General features: G+C 43.5%; 1 protein-coding gene and 1 pseudogene across 2 annotated transcripts in view; one reads left to right on the top strand and one right to left on the bottom strand.

Annotated features, from left to right (window-relative positions):
- FOXO3 (forkhead box O3) overlaps positions 1 to 20,618 on the bottom strand; it is a 132,660-nt gene that overhangs the window by 34,587 nt on the left and 77,455 nt on the right. The gene's annotated exons all lie outside the window — the stretch shown is intronic.
- LOC125121437 (60S ribosomal protein L31-like) lies at positions 5,641 to 6,305 on the top strand (annotated as a pseudogene).

The raw sequence follows: 20,618 nt of genomic DNA, 5'->3' as shown, positions 1-20,618 counted from the left end.
AAGTTTCCGAACACGATCCCTAGAACTATGAAAAGGACGGAAGTGGTGGAAGAATGAGTCGCCATGAGGCAAGCCTTGTTGGAACTGGATCATTTTTAGAAATGACCCTTGTTTTTTTTCCTCAGATATTCCCCCAAAGGGACACTGTAGACATGTCCCACCTTGATCAAGGATCACTGCTTTTAGGGAATGACCAGACAGGGTCACCACTATAAACTTTTGAGTGTCCAGGCCTTCCTCAGTGGCACATCCAGTGGCCTCTGTACCCAGCAAGCATCATGCCATGACTGAGTGGAGTCAGTTTACCTGGTTGTCCCTGGCAGGCCTATTCAGGTCCCCAAACAGTTGGCATTAGGCTATAGTCTGAAGCCCAGAGACATCAGGCAAAATGTCTGCTTTACCCTGGGCCTTGCTATTACAAGGCTTAATCTGAAACAGGGACTCCACTCTGTACTACTTAAAACACCTAATTAGTTTATTATTGAGCCAGAAAAGATTAGCTTGCTTTCAAACTATGTGAATTTTAAAATATGATGCCTTTTGCCTGCCAACTGACAGCACGATCAGGATGCTTCTGTTTAGCCTCAATCAAAAACTCTGGTAGAAAACTGCTCTAAGGCTTCGTATGCATGTTATTTTATTATTTGTCTTCTGGCATCAAAACCTGCAGAAACAGAAACCACTGACAATGCACCATATTAAAAGGATGGATGTGGAAGTGCTGAGTGGGCGAGTTCAACAGCTTGAGAGTTTGACATCTGAGATCCAGGAAAAGTGCCTTTCTGTTCTTAGTTTACAACCCCTTCCTTCACGTGGAATTCACTGCATGAGCCTCACACATACAAACATTGCCTGTTTCCAGCTCTTCAGATATTATGGTTCAGAAAAAAAATGGTTCTTTTTTGTCTTGTTATTTCAAGAGCAATGAGTTTCTTTTTGGTAGCTGTGAAATATATGCCAACGTGTGGGCATAGTCACACAGCTAGCTACGCACGGGCCCACACCCTGGAAGGACTGGGAGGGGTGGAGGCATATTTTTCAGCCAAAGCAGGAAAAAGCTGGGGCTAGTATTTACAAAACAGACACGTGTGTATGCATCTGGGAACAGGCTGCCATCCAGTGTCAGTGTTAATTATTCTAACAGTCATCAAAAATCAAGGTGTTACTGGTGAAAGAAGCAGAGAAAGAAAGCAAATCTCACGTCACAGAGCATCTCACGTTGGCTATTGCAAACACAACTGCCAAAAGATTCTGCAAAATGACTCAGGCCTACAAGACCCTCTTTCCACGCCACACCCCAGTGACATTCAACTAACAAGGGATCTCCCGCGGAACTGCTTCCTCTACCTGAAAACCTCACTGGTGTGGATAGCATTTCACTGTTCTGGTTTTGCAAGATTTCTTCTTGTTTAAAACCACAGGATGCAAAAGTGGCTGATGACCAATATAATGATATTGCTAAATGTCGAGTGAATCAACCATTGATTCCAGGACACTCCTGGGTGCCAATTACACACACAGACGAGTACCAGCCAGCTTGAAAGTCCACATGAAATGATCAAAGAAAGAGAGGAGAGGACATTTCCACTGACCGCAAGAACCAGGCATTCACTCCATTCATCTGAAGAAAACACTGAGTGAGCCACCCGGATATTGGTGCATTTTCATTTATCATCCAGGATGTTCTCCAATGTGCAAGTTACTATTAGCACTGCCCCCAAACTATGATGAATGAAGCAGGCTGAGTGTGCATGGGATAAATCATAGTTTTCCTAAAAAGCACGAGAAGAATGCAGTATTTTAGTACTACTGTGTACCAGGCTGTACTCTCCCTCACTGCCGCACATAGAAACAGGAAGCGTGAGTATCGGTAAATGTAACATCTATCTTGCAAAGAGCAGGAGGGATAATATTAACTGGCAAGTACAGTCACACAAGAGACTGAGAGTCTGTAAGACATCAGAGACCCTAAGTGTGTGGGGGAGAGTTGAGGGGGGTGAGCGCTTGCCTCCTGCAGCAGGTGTCACACTGCTTCAGGGCTCACTGGTCCCCACACACTAGCTGCCAGTGATTCCAAGGCCAGTTCTGAAGATGCAGGACCCCTGGCTCTATAACTGCCTCCTTGGCTGAGTCTGATTTGGAAGGTTTGGCCCTCAGCTTCTCTCCCCCAACTTCCTGGGGCTTGTCATCTGGACTTATTCAAGTTTCCAACTGTTTCCCCTGAGCTCGTTCACTTGCTGATAGGAAATGTGTGTGAGCTCATAGCACAACCAAGGTACTAGGGCTTTCCCTAGGGTTTCACAAATTACTTACTCTAGTGCAGGGCCCACTGAAACTAATCCCTTCACATCAGTACAAGAAGGAAAAACACACCAGGACAGATGTTGCTGAGCCATTTTCAGGTTCAAAGGTAGCTTCAACTAACACACTCCCGACTCTGAGGCATTACGTGGAATAATATCACCCTATATTTCCTGTTTCTCCAGCAACAAGTTCATCAGGTTCTTTCAAATGGCCATGACCTCAGCAGTCTCCCCAAGTAAGAAAGACAGCCAAGTCCTGATGTTAATTTGTGGATGGAATGGGGAAGTCACACGGAGCTTCTTGTAAGGTTAACAAACCCAAGTTGGGAGACCATTTTCCAAGGGTCTCTGATGTATCTGCATGTTTTGCAAGCACAGCACTAATAGCCATTTGTTCTGGACTATCTTTCAAGGATGTCTGCATTTGTACAGTGAACAGCCGTGAAAGACAGTGATGGCACCGCCCTCGGGAGCAATGGATATGCCAACTGCTCATTACAAAAGATTTAGGATCCCCAAACTCAGGGTTCCTCTCCCATTAACAGAAGCCCCTGCAGGTGCAGGCATCAACCTGGGCTCATCTGTGTCACTCTTACCCATAAGACTCAGGAGCATGGATGGAGCTGATGCAAAATATGCTACTTGCTGGGTCACAAGTGAGTAATAAATTCCTTTGCCTCTGACCCAAGAGTCTCATGGCTAGTAGGGTCAAATCTCAGACTCTAACAGTTCTTGACAGTCCACTGCTTTAGTTTATGAACTGCTGACATTTCCTTAACTGCACAAGATAAAACTGGGCAATTCATGTCTAACTTCCTTCTCTACCCCTACATAAACAAGAAGGAACACAAGATAATGGGATGGAGGGAAAAAAACGACGTCACAAGCAAGAGGCAGACATACATGGCTCCAACATCTTGAATGTTCTGACCTGGCTGCTAAGGACCCAGAAGCCTTTATAAAAGTAAACTATTAATACGGGGTGGTGGGGGGAGAAAAGACAAGCTGCTGATACAGTCACTTTGCAGGGTTTCATCTGCATTGGTCGCCATTCTTTTCAGCTGTTGCTCAACACCACGGTTTGCTGGAGGAGCAGAGCTGAGTGAGTGGCAGGGTTGGGTCTGGCACTTCTGCCTTCCTCCCCTACTGGACACAAGAGCAGACCATATTATGTATGTCTCCTAGGTAACATGCACCGAGTTTCTGCAGGGGCCAGATCTCCAGCAGGGAGCCCTGGGCCATTCTTAGGGGGAAGAATTGTTCCTTGGTTCCCCTAACCGGTATACGGGCTGACCCAAATCTAACCCTGATGGAAATGCTTTCAAGATCTTTCCCCGTGCCACAGTGATTGTCGTAACTGTGACTGTCCTTGCCGCAACAAGGACAACTGGGAAGGGTTAAATACCAGGATGCCCTCCTCCTTCCATGCCCGCTCTCACACACACATTTTCTTCACTCCTGAGACTGCACTTAGCAGCTGCAGACCCGCAGAAAGGAAGAAGGACTAGGCAGTTCCCATGAACCTAGAGCAAAAACATGCACACACATAACAGTTAAACACTCCAAGTTTCCCAAAGAGAGTTAATTTTCTAGCTTATTAACTATGAACCAGGAGCCTCTACTATGAAATATAAAAACCTTACAAGATTTCATGCTCTACAATTTTTAAGTACTGATTGAAGCCAGACATGTTCTGGTAAAGAGGAAATTGGTATTTTCTTTTCCCTCCCCTTTCCTCTTGGACAACCTACTTCCATTCTTGGCAAAAGGAAGCATATATTTACTACAGCGTTCACATGTACCTACGAGTCCAATGCCTCTGGAATGATACTGGATGGTTGCCATGCGGCCAAATAATGTGCCCTTTGAGAAATAATTATCAATTAGAGTGCTATGAAATGGGCCAGCAGTTTTACTCTGCTCACGCTGTGTGGTATTTTGGCCATCAAACACAACAAGCTTTCTTTGGTTCTCTTTACATCAATCACAAAATTACGTTAATTTGCTCTGACGCATTCTGTGGATCTATGGGGAAAGAATGCAGACATCCAGGAGTAAATGAGAGTCAACTCACACCACATGGGCAGCAGGTCCCCACACAGGGACTCCAGATACTAACATTAGAGAGGGACCTCAGCCTGGGCTGGGGAGCAAGGGCTACATAAATAAAGAACTGTTAGCAACAACCAGCAAGTAATCAATTTTTAGTGCTGTCAGTCTAGAGTAGCTGCCAAAAGAATTTGGCAGAATTGGCTATCATTTTAAAAACACCAACTTAAGCTACAGTAAGGTTTTCTTACTATAGTCAATAGGCTTTATTTTTTCTCTCTAAATCTATAAGAGGCCTAAAAGTAGAAAGAAAAAAAAAAAAAGGTTTAACATTTAGATACCACTGGACATTTAAAAAGTCCTATAGCTTTTCTGTCCTTTTTGCTGACAGCTCTCTTCTGTGTGGCACTATGCTTGGTGATAATTATTAAAATATTTCTTAAGGGGTGCATAAAAATATGGAGAGGTGGAGTTCCTGCTGTGGTGCAATGGGATCAGTGGTGTCTTGGGAGCACTGGGACACAGGTTCGATCCCTGGTCCAGCACAGTGGATTAAGGATCTGGCGTTGCCATAGCTGTGGCTTAGGTGGCAACTGTGGCTCGGATCTGGTCCCTGGAATAGGAATGTGGCCAAAAAAGAAAAAAAAAAAAACATGTAAAAGTTACATAAATTCTTAATACAAGGAAAACTGGGAAGAGCTAAATAATGAAAGAAAGCACAACTATATCCTTTTTCTTTCTTTCTTTCTTTGCTTCCTTCCTTCTCTTTCTCTCTCTGTTGTTGTTTGGCTACTCTCACAGCATGTGGAAGTTCCCGAGCCAGGGATCAAACCCGTGTCAGAGCAGCAACCCAAATAGCTGCAGTGACAACACTGGAACATTAACCCACTGTGCCACAAGAGTAGCATCCCTTTTTCTAGCAGACACACAGAAGATTCTCAATACATTTTCTTGAAAGGATAAAAGAATTCTCCCTTTATTTTCTCTTTTGAGCTAAAACACATTGAGTAAGATCAGCATCTGTAATGTAACAAAAGAAATGCAGCATTAAAGAGGTAGGTGCTCTCTTTGCCCAGGTTCTCCATCTCCAAAGAAGTCTACCTTTAATATTGGAAGGCGCAGTATATAAAGCATCAGATTTAGATAAATTTAAGTCATCTGCCATAAACTTTAGAAGCACTTAGAAATTCGAAATGTAGGTATTATTCATTTTGTTAGAAACCACACTCATGCTTCAGGTGGACTACACAATTCAAGTACAGTTGGAGAGAACATTTTATTCTTAAGATTTAGAACTTTCTGACCAGAGCCTGGCGGAATGGCTCCCACAAAGAAGGGCGGTGAGAGCAAGAAGGGGTGGTCCACCATCAATAAGGTGGTGACCAGGGAATAATACCCCATCGACACTCATAAGCACATCCATGGAGTGGGTTTCCAGAAGCACGCCCCTTGGGGAGTTCCCACTGTGGCACAGCGGAAAGGAATCCAACTAGTATCTATGAGGATGTGGGTTCGATTCCTGGCCTCGCTCAGTGGGTCAGAGATCCAGCGTTGCCATGAGCTGTGGTGTAGGTCGAAGAGGTGACTCGGACCCTATGTTGCTGTACCTGTGGTGCAGGCCAGAAGCTGTGGCTCTGATTCAATCCCTAGCCTGGGAACTTCCATATGCCACAGGTGTAGCCCTAAAAAGCAAAAAAAAAAAAAAAAAAAAAAAGGAAGAAGAAGTGTGCCCTCCTTGGATGCTCAGAGAAACCCAGAAATTTGCCACAAAGGAGATGGGAACTCCGATGTACACACTGACACCAGGCTCAGATAAAGCTGTCTGGGCCAAAGGAATAAGCAATGTCCCACATTGTATCTGCATGCAGTTGTCCAGAAAACCTAATGAAGATTCACCAAAACAAGCTCTACACGGTAGTTACCTATGCGCCTGTCACCACTTTCAAAAATTGATAGACAGTTAATGTGGCTGAGAACTAACTGCTGACTGTCAAAGTTATAGAACTACAAAAATAAATAAATAAATAAAAATTTTTTTTGTTAAGTGGGAAAATAAAAATTTGGATTAATTGAAAAAGTATTACATGGGTGCAAACTTTAAAAATCAGTATCTGGGGAGTTCCTGTCGTGGCGTGGTGGTTAACAAATCCGGCTAGGAACCATGAGGTTGCGGGTTGATTCCTGGCCTTGCTCAGTGGGTTAAGGATCCAGCGTTGCCATGAGCTGTGGTATAGGTTGCAGATGCAGCTCAGATCCCGCGTTGCTGTGGCTCTGGCGTAGGCCAGAGGCTACAGCTCTGATTCAACCCCTAGCCTGGGAGCCTCCATATGCCGACCAAAAAAAAAAAAAAAATCAGTATCTGTTGATATTAAAAATGTACATAATCTTTGACTTAGCAGAAGAGACCACTCCATTCCTCCACTCTCCTCTTCCTTGCCACAGAACAGTAATTTTTTTTTTTAGCTGAGCACAGAGCTGCCAGAAAAAAGAGACTACATTCCCCAGACTTCCTTGAAGTTACATGCGGCCATGTGACTTGGCTCTGGACAACAATGTGGATGTGGGAGTTTCGTGGAAGTTCCGGCAAGATTAAAGGCTGCTGACTCAGATGACAGAGCTCTTGTTCTGCTTTTCTTTTCCCTGTTGGCCCACATCTCAATAGACCCTAAGGCGCCATAAGGATGAAGATCACCTGCTACAAAGGGGACAGACTCTAAGAGGAAACATCCTCAGTCACTTCTTGGAATGGCCATATCAGCCCTAGACGTCTTTTGCATGAAAATAATTCAGTATTAAATTAGAGTTTTCTGTTAAACATAGCCAAATCTAATCCTAACTGATAGACCTAGAAACTCATTTTTTGGGGGATTAATCTTACGGATACACCCTTCTACACCGATACACATGCACATTCTCTCCTTCTGCATAATTAGATAACAAAAATAGTTGATTACAAAATTACAATTATTAGTAACAGTAATGAGAGGTTTCTAATCACATTAGGTAAACAATGCAATAAATGCACCTAGCAAGACAGGCCATTCTGTGCCTGCCTCTCATCGGCCTCGATGGGAGGGGTCATCAGGGACTCTCACAGTGCTTTTCAGTGAATGACTGAGTGTGTGCTGGACGCTGCCATCTCCCAACGACAAGGCTGGCACGGCAGGCACTGGTCCTCATGGCCTCTTACATATGGAGGCCACTAAGGATAGGGACCTAGCACATTTAACTGTATTAACGGTGAGGCTCCTAACACTTCTTATTTTGGATCCACTTGGATTTCAAGAGAAAGGCCACCTTTGGGGCTTCAAGACATGAAGACGGATTGTGGGAAATAGGGTTCAGAGAGACAGATGGTCTCAGCATCTAGAAATTAATTTTACAATAACATAGTATGTAAAGCTATTTCTACCAATCATGAGAATTATGTTGGACCACACCTTAGCAATGACTTTCGCAAAACTATCAGAAATAACATCCACAGCCACTGAGAAAAGACATACCACAATGTTCTAACTTTGGCAAAGGCTTGCTCTTCTGATTCTGGAGCAACATGAAATGAGCAGAAAGTAAGGCATATGCAGTGATCTGCCAGTCTCCACTCAGGCCCAGAGCATTAAATACAAAAAATGAAAATGCTGGAAGTTTCCCTGTGGTGCAAGAGGTTAAGGAGTCAGGGTTGCCGCAGCTGTGCTGCAGGTTGCAGCCACAGCACGGGTTCAATCCCTGGCCTGGAAACTTCCACATGCCGTGGCCAAAATACATTAATAAATAAAAATAAAAATCCTATCCAATAGGAAACCAATGGTCTATGTGGATATTGTAGGATAACACCCAGTAAGTTATTTTATTTTATTTTATTTTATTTTATTTTTTGGTCTTTTTGCCATTTTCTTGGGCCACTCCCGCGGCATATGGAGGTTCCCAGGCTAGGGGTCGAATCAGAGCTGTAGCCGCCGGCCTATGCCAGAGCCAGAGCAACAAGGGATCCGAGCCATGTCTGCGACCTACACCACAGTAAGTTATTTTAAAAAACTATTCCCACTGAACCAAACTGTGGTCAGTTATTCATCCCTAAAATGAATTTTCAAAAATCAGGAATTAAGTAAATGAAAAAAATCTGTCACAAAGCGATTCCAACATTCTGAATAATGAATGCTACATAAGAGAGGAAACTTTATTGCATTAAGATACCACATGACTGTCTCAATTTTTCATGTCTAAACACTGGATATTGAAAATTGTGTTTATGAAGGCCTAATGAACAGGGCAGCATTACAAATGTTTAATTACACCTCCTAAGTTCATCAATATGTAAAAAGAACATGATGGGGAAAGAGTCCCGATGTTCCTAGTTCGCTATGTACTTGCTGGGCTGTAGTCATTGACTGCTGGTGAAAACTGAGCCAGCCCCAGGAAAAGCAAAAAAGATGGCAGATTTACTCAGAGGAAAGGAGGTTACTTAGTAACTAAAATCTTACATGTATTTCACTGATAAATTCTATCCTGTTACTCTCCAAGCCTGCTTGGGATGGAAAGGAGTTATTTCAGAGTTCAAACTGTCCTTTTCAATCTTTCAACTTCTTCTTGATATGCTATTGAGTCCATTCCTGGCACCTCATAAACGTATGAAGTCTTGGCTCTGAAAAGGCCACTATGCATCAACGCCCCTGCTAGAGGAGCTCCCATCGTGGCTCAGTGGAAGTGAATCTGACTGGTATTCATGAGGACACAGGTTTGAACCCCGGCCTCATTCAGTGGGTTAAGGATCTGGCGTTGCAGTGGCTGTGGCGTAGGCCAGCGGCGATAGCTCCGATTCGACCCCTAGCCTGGAAACCTCCATATGCTGCAGGTGAGGCCCTAAAACAAAAAAGAAAGAAAGGATTAAAACAAACAAACAACAAAAAAAAAAACACCCCTGCTAGAGAGTAAAGCCACTGGGCCAGGTCCACTATTTCTCTGAAACTCCTAGCACAGGGCTGGGTACTCCTTTCCATTAAACTCTAACTACCCTAATTTAAAAAGTGGAAAGCCCTCCAAATCACAATAAATACCCAATGGACTAATAGCTGTTTTGGAAAGTGATTTTAGTTTACTAACATTTTAGGTATAAAATGTCCTACATTAAGTCCCAATTTTCTCTTGCTTAGCAATCTGAGCACCGCCTACCCCCTTGCCCTGAGACATTCCATCCTGATCGCCTCCCTGGAACTAGCACATGTTGCTGATATCAGTTTTTTGATCATGAATTTTGAGGATGCTGTCACTTGAAGGTGACCATGGCTAGAGGTAAAAGGGAAAAGGCACAATACCTTAAAACTTTCCCTGACACAGAGGGTAGATCCAGGGTGGCAGGGGGTGGAAGGAATAACATCAGAGGTACAGCCTCTCAGTGGAGGAAGAAGAAGCACCCCCTGCCCCCAATTCAAACAAGTATTTACCGGGGTCCTTTCCTGTATCAAGTATACAAACACAAGTGAACAAGACACAGTCCCTGGTCTCATTCACAAATTTCACAATTTTGCAGAGTGAGGTAGAGATAAAGGGCAGATAGTAATTAAAATAAATACATACATCATTACAAATTATAAGATGTGCTCTGAAGGAAAACAACACGGTATCATAAGAAAAAACAGGGTGGGTTGGATGGACCTAAGATTTAGAGTGAAAGTCAAGAAAGACCTAAGACATGTAGGATGAGCAATCAAACAACGCAAGTCATTGGAGTGGATGGGTTGACCTAGAGAGAGAAAGGGAGATGGATCTGAGATGCTCTCCTTGAAATCATGCAACATGAGGCCAGGTAGAAATGAGGACCCAAATGAACAGGACCCACCAGACAGGAGGGAGTGTATGGTGATCATCACTGGGAGAACTTCCAAAAGGAGACAACAGTTGCTACTGAAAGGTGCAGAAAGAGGAAGAGGTGAAGACTGTCCATGAGCTTTGGCAACAAAAAGGTATCACTGGTGACCTTGGTAAGAGCAGTATTGAGTGTTATAGGGGCAGAAGCCAGGGAAGATGCCAGCAAGGGATAATAAATAATAAATAGTAATCATATGTCATAATCATAATTAAAAAGGTGACATTTGTTGAGTGCTTATTATGCACTAAGCACTGTTCTAATAATGGGTTAATAATATGATCCCTCATTTTGCAAATGAAAACCAGCCTGAGGAAATCTGCCCAAGATTATATGCTATGCACAGAGGGTCCAGGATTAGAACTCAAGGAGTCCAGGAATTCCTGCTGTGGCTCAGCAGGTTACAAACTGGACTAATATCCATGAGGATATAGGTTCAATCCCTGGCCTCACTCAGTGGGTTAAGGATTCGGTGTTGCCAGGAGCTGTGGTGTAGGCTGCAAATGCAGGTTGGATCTTGCATTGCTTGTGGCTGCAATGTAGGCTGGCAGCTACAGCGCTGATCTGATCCCTAGCCTGGGAACTTCCACATGCCACAAGTGTAGCCCTAAGTAAAACATAACAAAACTCTAAGGGTCCAAATGTTCATTCCAGCACTATTTACAACAGCATGTGTCCATCGAGACACACACACACACACACACACACACAAAATGGAATACTCTCAGCCATAAAAAAGAATGACATAATGCCATGTGTAGCAACGTGGATGGAACAAGTTCTAACTGAAGTAAGTCAGAGAAAGACAAATATCCTATGATATCACTTACATGCGGAATCTAAAATATGATAAAAATGAACTTATTTATAAAATGGGAAAATTTAAGGTTACCAAAGGGGAAGTTGGGGGGATAAATTAACTAAAAGTTTGGGATTAGCAGATGAGTTTTCTATATATAAAATAGACAAACAACCAGGTCCTACCATACAGCACAGGGAACTACATTCATTATCTTGTAACAAACCATAATGAAAAAGTACGCACACACACACACATATGAATATATATGTAACACGAAACACTCTGCTATACACCAAAAACTAACACAGCATTGTAAATCCACTGTACTTCAATTATTCTTGCATTCTTCCTACATTCCACAGAATGCAGAACATAAGCACGCACAATGTGCTTCAGCTGGCCCACTTGTATAGACAGGTCTTAATACAATGAATGGCATCTGTATTCTAGGCACAAAGTCCTTTTTCAATGAAAAGTTTATCCTTTACAAGCAAAACACAAGAGGGATTTTGACTGCAGGGTGTTCTGCCTTTTTGGTGACAGCTCTAGCCCCACTGCACACATCACACGTGAGCATGTCCCTACACACTTGTGTTTCAATGGCAGCTTCTGCACTCCCCATCCTCAGGTCCATCCTGCTTGATATGAGGGCAACCAAACCACTAAAGGGAAAAAAAGACCCAAAAACGGATGAAGGGGAATCACACATCTGTATCCAGTAGTCATCACAACTCTATCGAGTTGATAAATATTATTACTATCCTAGTAAACGCAGGAAGAAAAAAAAAAAACCAACAACAGCAGCAGCACAAAGTTAAGAAAGGATTTTAGAATGGGAAGGGACTTAGAGATCAACCAGCCCTGTGGTATTCAAAATGCTTGGTGGATCCATGGAGGTTCTGGTTCTTTAGGGCCTTAGGTGGGAGAAGGAAACCAACTCACCAAAATTTTCGACGTGGCATATTTTACCAAAACCGAATGCTTTTGAAAGCATTTTCAGAAATGATCTAATAACCTTAGTAAGAATGTTTGTTTTTTGCTATTGATGATAAAATATTTTAAAACAAATCAATAACTTAAATTCAAAGGCACCATCATATGGAAGCCAAAATTATCTAAAACAATCCTATCACACTGAATATCGAGTTTTGTTTATCAGTAACAACTGGGAGCTCAATACCTAGAACCGTGCCCAGCACACAGTAGGACCAAAGAATCATCTGATGAATAAACATACGGATGAGGAGAATCCATCAACTTTGTAGAAAAACCCAACATAAAAGAGTAAAATCAGGAGTTCCTGTCGTGGCTCACTGGAAATGAATCTGACTAGCATCCATCAGGATACAGGTCCCTGACCTGGCCTTGCTCAGTGGGTTAAGGATCTGGTGTTGCTCTGAGCTGTGGTGTAGGTCACAGATGTGGCTTGGATCTGGCATTGCTGTGGCTGTGGTACAGGCTGGCAGCTACAGCTCCAATTCGACCCCTAGCCTGGGAACGAACCTCCATATGCTGAGGGTACAGCCCTAAAAGCCAAAAAAAACCCACAAAAAAGCAACAACCAAAAAACCACACAACAAACCCCCCCCCCCGCTCAAATTAATTTTCCTAAACACGCTATATAATGGATGCTGAACTGTTCACACAGCTGAAAATGATGGGAAAAAATTAAAACATCGGGATAAATGAACATCCACATGAAATACTGACATTTCTGTGCCTGATGAAGCATATCTTTGTGAATGTATTTAATATGTGCTTAATGTTCATAAAGGTATAGATGCCACTGTTAAAGCACTCGGTGACATGACACAGGGGACGCACCTGGCCAACCTTGGGCCTGGAATCTCCATTTCGGTTCAGCTTATATGTACTGCTGCCCAAATGATGGTACCTGAAAAACTCTCCTGCCAAAGACAACCTTAACGCCTACTGCAGCGCAGCTTGAGTTTTCAATAGTCTTGCAGGTGTTTTCAAAGCCTCAGCCATTCTTACTAACACACGACATCACCTCCACCTTCCTCCTCCAGCATAAACAACCTGCTGGCTGGCTTCCAACATCTCTCCCAGGAACAGTACTTAGCCTCCTCCTCACATTCCAACTCACAGCCTGAAGCAGGGCTGGCTCCTCCCCATGCAGATCACGGCTGTGGCCTGTACTGGAAGGAGGTACTCCACCTTTAAAAGCACAACCATCTTATACTTGGTCCTTTGCAGTTTTGAATTAGTCTCTGTTTCACAAGTGCGTGGCTTTCTGTTGGCTGCTGCCTCTTGAAGTAGACTGTACACTCTGAGACCAAACAAGTAAGTTTTCTACTCTTCCTGTAGGACATATCACTCTGGTGCATGCAATGTGGTGTTCAATCAATATTTAGAGTAGGGAGTTCCCGTTGTGGTACAGGGGCAATGAATCCGACTGGGAACCATGAGGTTGCGTGTTCAATCCCTGGCCTTGCTTGATGGGTTAAGGATCTGTCATTGCTGTGAGCTGTGGTATATGGTGCAGATGCGGCTTGGATCTGGCATTGCTATGGCTGTGGTGTAGGCCAGCAGCTATAGCTCCGATTCGACCCCTAGCCTGGGAACCTCCCTATGACTTGGGTGTGGCCCTGAAAAAAAAAAGGAAGTAAAAATCTATGCTATAGGACTGAGACCACAATATACTGATCATCTAAATTTTGTCTTTCTAAAATTCATTACACTTTTCAGGGAGAGTCAATCTATACTTGATTTATTCAAATTAATTTTTTGTTAAAAAAGGTGCCTAAGTAATTGCAGTAGCTGGATTTTTCTGGGAGGTGGGAGCAAATCTAAACCTGCTGAAACAGGGACCCTATCCTTTTCACTGGGGGTCGCTGCACCCACGCTTAAGCAGGATCATGTGGCCCTGGGCTTTCTGGGCAGAGAACAGTAAGAAACAAGGCAATCTCACCTGGCTTTCTCACATTTAAGTCCTATGTGACCAACAAACCGAGCATTAGATATTATTTACAACACCACATACTTGATGTACACAGCAATAAAAGCTTTTCCAAAGTCAAAAAGCTAAGGCCTAAATAGCGTACAACCAATGGAATTCCTGCTTCCTTCCCCAGAGGGACCTGGTAAGGAGACTATGCTCTGCATGTGAAAGGAAGTGGGATCTGGGGCTCAGCAAGGTGGCTGAGAGGTGGCCTGAAGGAGAAGCAAACTGGTACCAGGGCTCCAGACCTCTCCAGCGAGAAAGGACAGATCCTGAGGTGACCTTTCCTCTGGGTCTATCAAGGTGAAAGGTCTCCTGTCCCCCTCAGCCTGAGTGTCAGAGTGAGCACAGCCTCGTGCACCACCTAAGGCCATCCGGATAGCGTGACACAGCAGTGGGAAAGGATTTGGGAAGTGAACACCAGGCCCTGTGAGCCAGGACATGGTGCACGTTTCTGGCCTTTTGCCTACTGTCAGTTTGGAGAAACTTAAAGTTTAAACGGAGAATAATTATGTCCATTTTTTCAAAAGAGCCTGGACTTGTAATCTAACCAGTAAGTCGTCTTTAAAAAGAGCAACGTGCTTTACTGCACTGGCTCCTCTGGCTCCTCGTCCTAACCACACACTCCTGTTAGAAACAAACCACAGGTTAAAACCCACACTCCCACAGAGTGGGCTTGCTCAGGTCCTCCGGGAATGGGCAGAGGGAGGAGGCCAGGAATCGCAGCCCTCTTTCCCTTTTCCACATCACCTGAATAGAGTCCAACGTAATAAAATGCCCTGAAATGTCAGAGCTGTAAGGGACTTTCAGACACCAGCCCCCTATTTCAGAGATGGGAGGGCAGAGACTGAAGTGCCTTGTGCACAGCCCCACGCTGCTTGTTAAGGGCTGGCCAGGGCCCAAACCTGGGCTTTTGCAGCAACTGGCCTATGCCACAGCCATGGCAACACCAGATCCTTAAGTCACTGAGAGAGGCCAGGGATCAAACCTCAGGATTCATGGATATTAGTCGGGTCTGTACCCCACTGAGCCACAATGGGAACTCCAACACCAGTGGTTTTCAAACCTTATGTTCAGCAGGAGAATCCTTTTGCCCAAAGAAGTCTTTGGCAAACCTTGATTCCCAGAGCAAATCAAAGTGGCAACAGCAACTCTGTGGTTACAGTGGGGCTAGAAGACCTGTGGAGGCCTTTCCCACAGCCCCAACCTTCCCGCAGGGCCCTGCAGCCCCTCCGAGGACCCCTGGGGTCTCCTGGGACTGCATTTGAGAAAGCCTGCTCTTACACCACGCCCCTCCCTTACATGATGCTGTCCTACACACTGAAAAATTCCATATGGGTGGGGGAATAAATATAAGCACACAAATAACGACATTCTTGGAAATCCAGAAGACAGGGTAAAAAGTTATTTGTATTCCAACTATCCTGACTTAATTATTGCTGGCACTTTGACATATCTGATTTTCATTTTTTCCTCTAAGTATATTCGTCTTACAAATGTGAACACAATTTTCTGTCCTGTTCTACCAACTTAAAACCGCAATGGACATCTATCTGCTTAACAAATTATATTTTTATTAACACACATGAGAATTTCAGAATGTTTTTTGATAAATGCCTACCTTTGGAAATATGTCAGAAAACTTGGACATTCTAATCATTCCATCGAAGTGAGAAAAAAAGATGTTTTTAATAGCGATGATATTAGATAAGGCAAAAAGCTACTGAAGAGGCGATAGAAAAGGACAAGAGACAGGACACATGGCTGACTTTCACGTAGGCAGAAAAATAGCAAGAAAGAGATGCTGGAAAAGTCTTGGTGGAAAGACAGTCTTAAAGAACGACACCTCCAAGAAAATGAACTATTTCTATCTTCATCAAGAGTCTGATATGGAGAGTAAACCCACACAGGCTTAACTCATCTGAAACCACTTTTACACACCCCCTGAAAACACTCAGGGGCGAATCACACCGTTCTGTTGTTGCCCCACCATCTGGAAGAGAACCAAGGGCCGGATTTAGACACTTTTAAATCCGTAACAAGGTACAAATGGAGCAGAACTCTAGGAAAAGCCCTCTGCCTAGTTTCTAGGTTGGCTTCTGGCTTTCTAACCCTGTGTTCTAAATTTTACCACTGGACCCAGCAGCGCCTCAAGAAGCTTCTGATTTGCATGCTCACGTGAACTCATCAAACTTAAATATAATTTTTTTCCAAGTGGTGCCAAATTCCTGTCTTGTTATACAAGACAAAAAGAGGTAACATAAAAATAACCTCTCAATTATATGCCTGTTCTTTTAATACCCCAATTTATTAATTTTTTTTTCTTTGCTAGCTTTGAGGAAAACTTTACTAGAGGACAACAAAGTTGGAAACTAAAATAATGGACAAAGGCAGTGGAGCAGAACCCTGCCCAGCACCCAGGAACCCCTGGCTCTGCAGAAGTCTGCACCCTTCCCCCGTGTACCCCGGCTCGCCAGCTCTTCAGATCCACTTCCAGGGCTGTTCCTCTGGAAGAGCTGGGATCTAAACAGAGGCAGGCCAAGGCGTCTACCTGGGAGGAAGCTGCCGAGCTGCCCATGGCACCTGGGTCACTTTCCTCCTTTTACTTTCTTCCAGGGAATTCGAATAAGCCCACACTCAGAGCACACAAAGTGAGTCCTCCCTGGAACAAGCTCTCAAACCGAGGTGGGTGGTTTCTGCTTCCTGTGGGTTTTCACCAGGGATACACCAAAGGGAGGTCCCTTCACGCTAGCGCTCATCCTCAGAGGCTCTCAGAACACACCCTAGAGGCCTCCGTGTCTGTTTAGAGGAGGCTATTTCCCAAGATGGGTGGTGAAGGGCTGCCCTGGTCTTCTAGTCACCTCCTTCCTCAGGGTGCAAGGCAGGGTCTCTCCTCTATGCTCGCTCTCCTGCCTATACCCCACTTCCCCAGCTCCACGTGGCCTCAGCACAGTGTCTGCTCTATTAGAAGAATGTGGAACCCATGAGGCATGTTGGGTTTTATCCTTTCTCTCTGTTCAACGAGTTCTCTCAAGCGTAGCAAACAGTGATCTCCTGTTCAGAGGTGTAGTAAATAAAAATACCACAGCAATGAACATGTTCCGTCTGCATTCCTCGTGAGATCGAGCAAACACTTTTGTGTGTGTACTGCTCACTCACTCACCCCAAAATTCATGATTACCCTAAGTTGCACACGAATGGACACATCTCCGGGCCTCCCTTCCCCAAAGCAGGTGGGGAGGCGTGGAGGTCCCAGTCCCACTTTGGAAGCAGGCCATGACCCCAGGCCTCCTCAAGATCTGCTCACTCCCCAAACTGAGGGCTTGCCAGCCAGGCCAAGGGGGTGACACAGCTAACCCTGCTCTCTGTGGAAAGGCTGACAAGATTACTACTCGGACAGCTAGTCAGTACTAGAATCAGCTTTCTACCACCCCCACCCCCCGCGGCCCCACAAGTCTTTTCAGACTCTTGATAAATTGTACACAAAAGATATGCTTTAAAAAAAAAAAAACAAAAGCTTTTTCTTGTGGTCTCTAAATGCTCAAGTCATTGTAACTAACTCATCGCCCATGACTTGGCCCAAACCTTCTGATGAAGGCAATAGGTCAGCATGTTCCAGAAAACAGTGCCAAAGCCAAATGCCTTTAATGCTGACCCCACCTCCATCTCTCCTGAGTCATGAGGGCTTCTCCGAAATGCAACTGTTGGAGGGGCCGTGCGTCACTAACAGAAAGGAAAGCAGCACCCCTCAAAGCTTGGCTAAGACAGATCTAAGACACTTCTTCATACAGAATCATAGCATTATTATTCTTTTTATTGTGATCTATTTTACATAGGACCAAAAAAAAAAAAAAAAACTACATGGAAAATAAGACACCTATGTACCCACTGTTCACCTTTTAATAAAATCTTAGTATTTTGCCATATTTGCTTCAAATAATTTTAACAACAACAACAACAAAAAAATAGGAGTTCCTGTTGTGGCTCAGCAGGTTAAGAACCTGACTCAGATAGCATCTGTGAAGATGCAGGTTCGATCCCTGGCCTCTTAGGGTGGGTTAAGGATCCTTGCTGCAGGCTGCAGTGGCTCAGATCTGGTGTTGCTGTGGCTGTGGTGTAGGCTGGCAGCTGCAGCTCCCATTCAACCCCTAACCTGGGAACCTCCATAAGCTGCAGGTGCAGCCACTTTAAAAAAAAAAAAAAAAGCATTACAGATATGGGTGAGAAACACCTATGTATTCCCTGCTTATTTCGTTCTCTTCCATCCCCTTTGGAAGTAATCACTATCCTAAAGTGAGTATTTATTATAAGATTTAAAATTTTTACTACAAGAGTATGTATGCATAAATAACATAATATTCTTTGCATATTTTAAAACTATATAAATGGCAAGACACTGTCTATAGTGTTATTGCAACTTGTACTTTTTACCCAATTAGTTAAAAAAAAACTTTCTGAAAGTTTCAAATATATGCAAAAGTAGAATCCTAAAATAAACCCCTACCTACTCATCCTCCAACCTCATAAGCAATCTTATTATGCCTATACATATAGCATATACCCAGCCCCTACCCACTCAATCTCCCTTCTGCCACACCCCCTCCCAATCACTCTGACACAAATCCCATACATGCAAAACTTTTAAAGGTCTAGTTTCTTTTGCAGCTGGCTTTTGCTCTTTAAAAAAAAAAAAAAAAAAAAAAAAAAAAGCCAAAGCAGAAGGGGGGGAAAAAAATTCCAAATACACAACCTGGTTTGAAGAGGAACTAAAGTTGGCCCTTCCTATCAGTGGGTTCTGCAATTACAGATTCAACCAACCAAGGATCAAAAATATTTGGGGGGGAAGTTCTAGAAGGTTCTATAAAGCATGAGTTTACCACATGCAGGCATCTATTTACATAGCGTTTACATTACACTTACAACTATTCATATAGCATTTACATTGTACTAGGTATTAAGTCATCTAGAGGTGATTTTACAATACATGGGAAGATATGTCTCAGTTATATGCAAATATTACAGCATTTTATATAAGGGACTTGAGCATTTGCAGATTGTGGTAACTGTGGATTTTGGAATCCCTGGGGGTCCTGAAACAAATCCCCCAAGGATTCTGAGGGATGAAGGTATATCTCACATGGTTAGCAAGTACATCAAACAGGGCAAAAAGGAAGGTCAGCTTTGGCTTTTCTTTGTGGCAGGCATTTTTTTTCATGCCTGAAGTTGCACTATTAACCCATTTTACAGATGAGAAGACTGTGCAAGGGGAGTTAAATAATTCCCCCAAGGTCAAACAACTAAGACATGGAGCACTGAGGTGGACTGGCTCCAGCACCCATGAAACAACCTCACTCCTCCTTAGCAAAAGGACCAGTTCCCAGTGGCATGTAAAGACGCCACATGCTTGAATATTTGGAGGCAGTCAAAACTCCACTAGCAAGTGTGTGATAAAAATCAGAGCAACTGAGCCAGACCAAAAGCCGTCTGTGGACTACTGTGGGCATCTGGTTCTCAGTTCTATGATGCTCAACTTTTCCTATAAAGAGGTTGGAGTCAAACTGACGCCTGTGAAAGAGAAGTCAAGAACAGTACAAAGTAGAGAAAAGCCATTCATGAGTCTAGCTTCCTCCCTCAACTTTACCCTCAACAACCACTTATAACGGGGAACCAAAAAAGAGCACATCATGCTGTTAATGCCTGAAAACACATGACCTTCGCTCATCTTGAGATGTGGTATCGCCCTATCAAAGAGCTCATTGTAGTACTGCATGAGCAAAAGGGAGCAGAATTATAATTGTCCAAGTATTTGGCCTTCATGCAGTAAATGCATCAAAGCTTGGGCCCTAGCAATTTTTGGTCATTTACAACAGCAGCTGGTTTTCAAGGAAGAAATACCATTTTTCTTTTAAGAACAAAATCTAGAATTTTATTCAACAGCTTTTAAGGCGATATATATGTAGCTTAAATGCTAGGTTGTTTATAAGCACATCCTCTTTTTTTAAAAATCAGCTAGTAGATAAGATAAACCCTTCTATCTGCCAATGCCACACACACACATATACACGCACACACACACCCCCCTTCCTATCCACCCCCTTGTGCCCAACCCAAACTTCTTTATCCAAGGTGGACTAGAATTTTTCACTGCGATATAGTTTACTTGCAATTTCTAAACAAGAGTAAACACTACTGCCCCAATGCCTCATTTTATTTATTCAGTGAGATTTCCTGAGCACTTCGAAATACAACAATGAGCAAGCTATTCCTTGAGAGCTTTGAATTTCAATATGTAGAAAAACTTCCTCATTTCCTTTAAGTTCTTGACTTATGAAGCCTTAGCTGAAAGCACATCTTCTAGTTGAAATTTTACTTTCTCATGAGAAAGAAAAATTTATAAGGGGGTGGATATTGGGTAGAAACAGGTAAAAAGATTGTAATATGGTAACATTTGTTCATAGGTTTTAAAGAACAGTTTTATAAAGATCACATAAACAATTTCAAAGCTCCAGCTTTTTTTTTTTTTTTTTTTGGCTTTCTAGGGCTACACCCATGGCATATGGAAGTTCCCAGGCTAGGGGTCAAATCAGAGCTGTAGCTGCCGGTCACAGCCACAGCAACATAGGATCCGAGCTGTGACTG

This window comes from Phacochoerus africanus, chromosome 2, assembly GCF_016906955.1.
Source record: "Phacochoerus africanus isolate WHEZ1 chromosome 2, ROS_Pafr_v1, whole genome shotgun sequence".
Taxonomy (NCBI): Eukaryota; Metazoa; Chordata; class Mammalia; order Artiodactyla; family Suidae; genus Phacochoerus; species Phacochoerus africanus.
The sequence above is the reverse complement of the archived record's forward strand: the minus strand, read 5'-3'. Positions and strand labels throughout refer to the sequence as shown.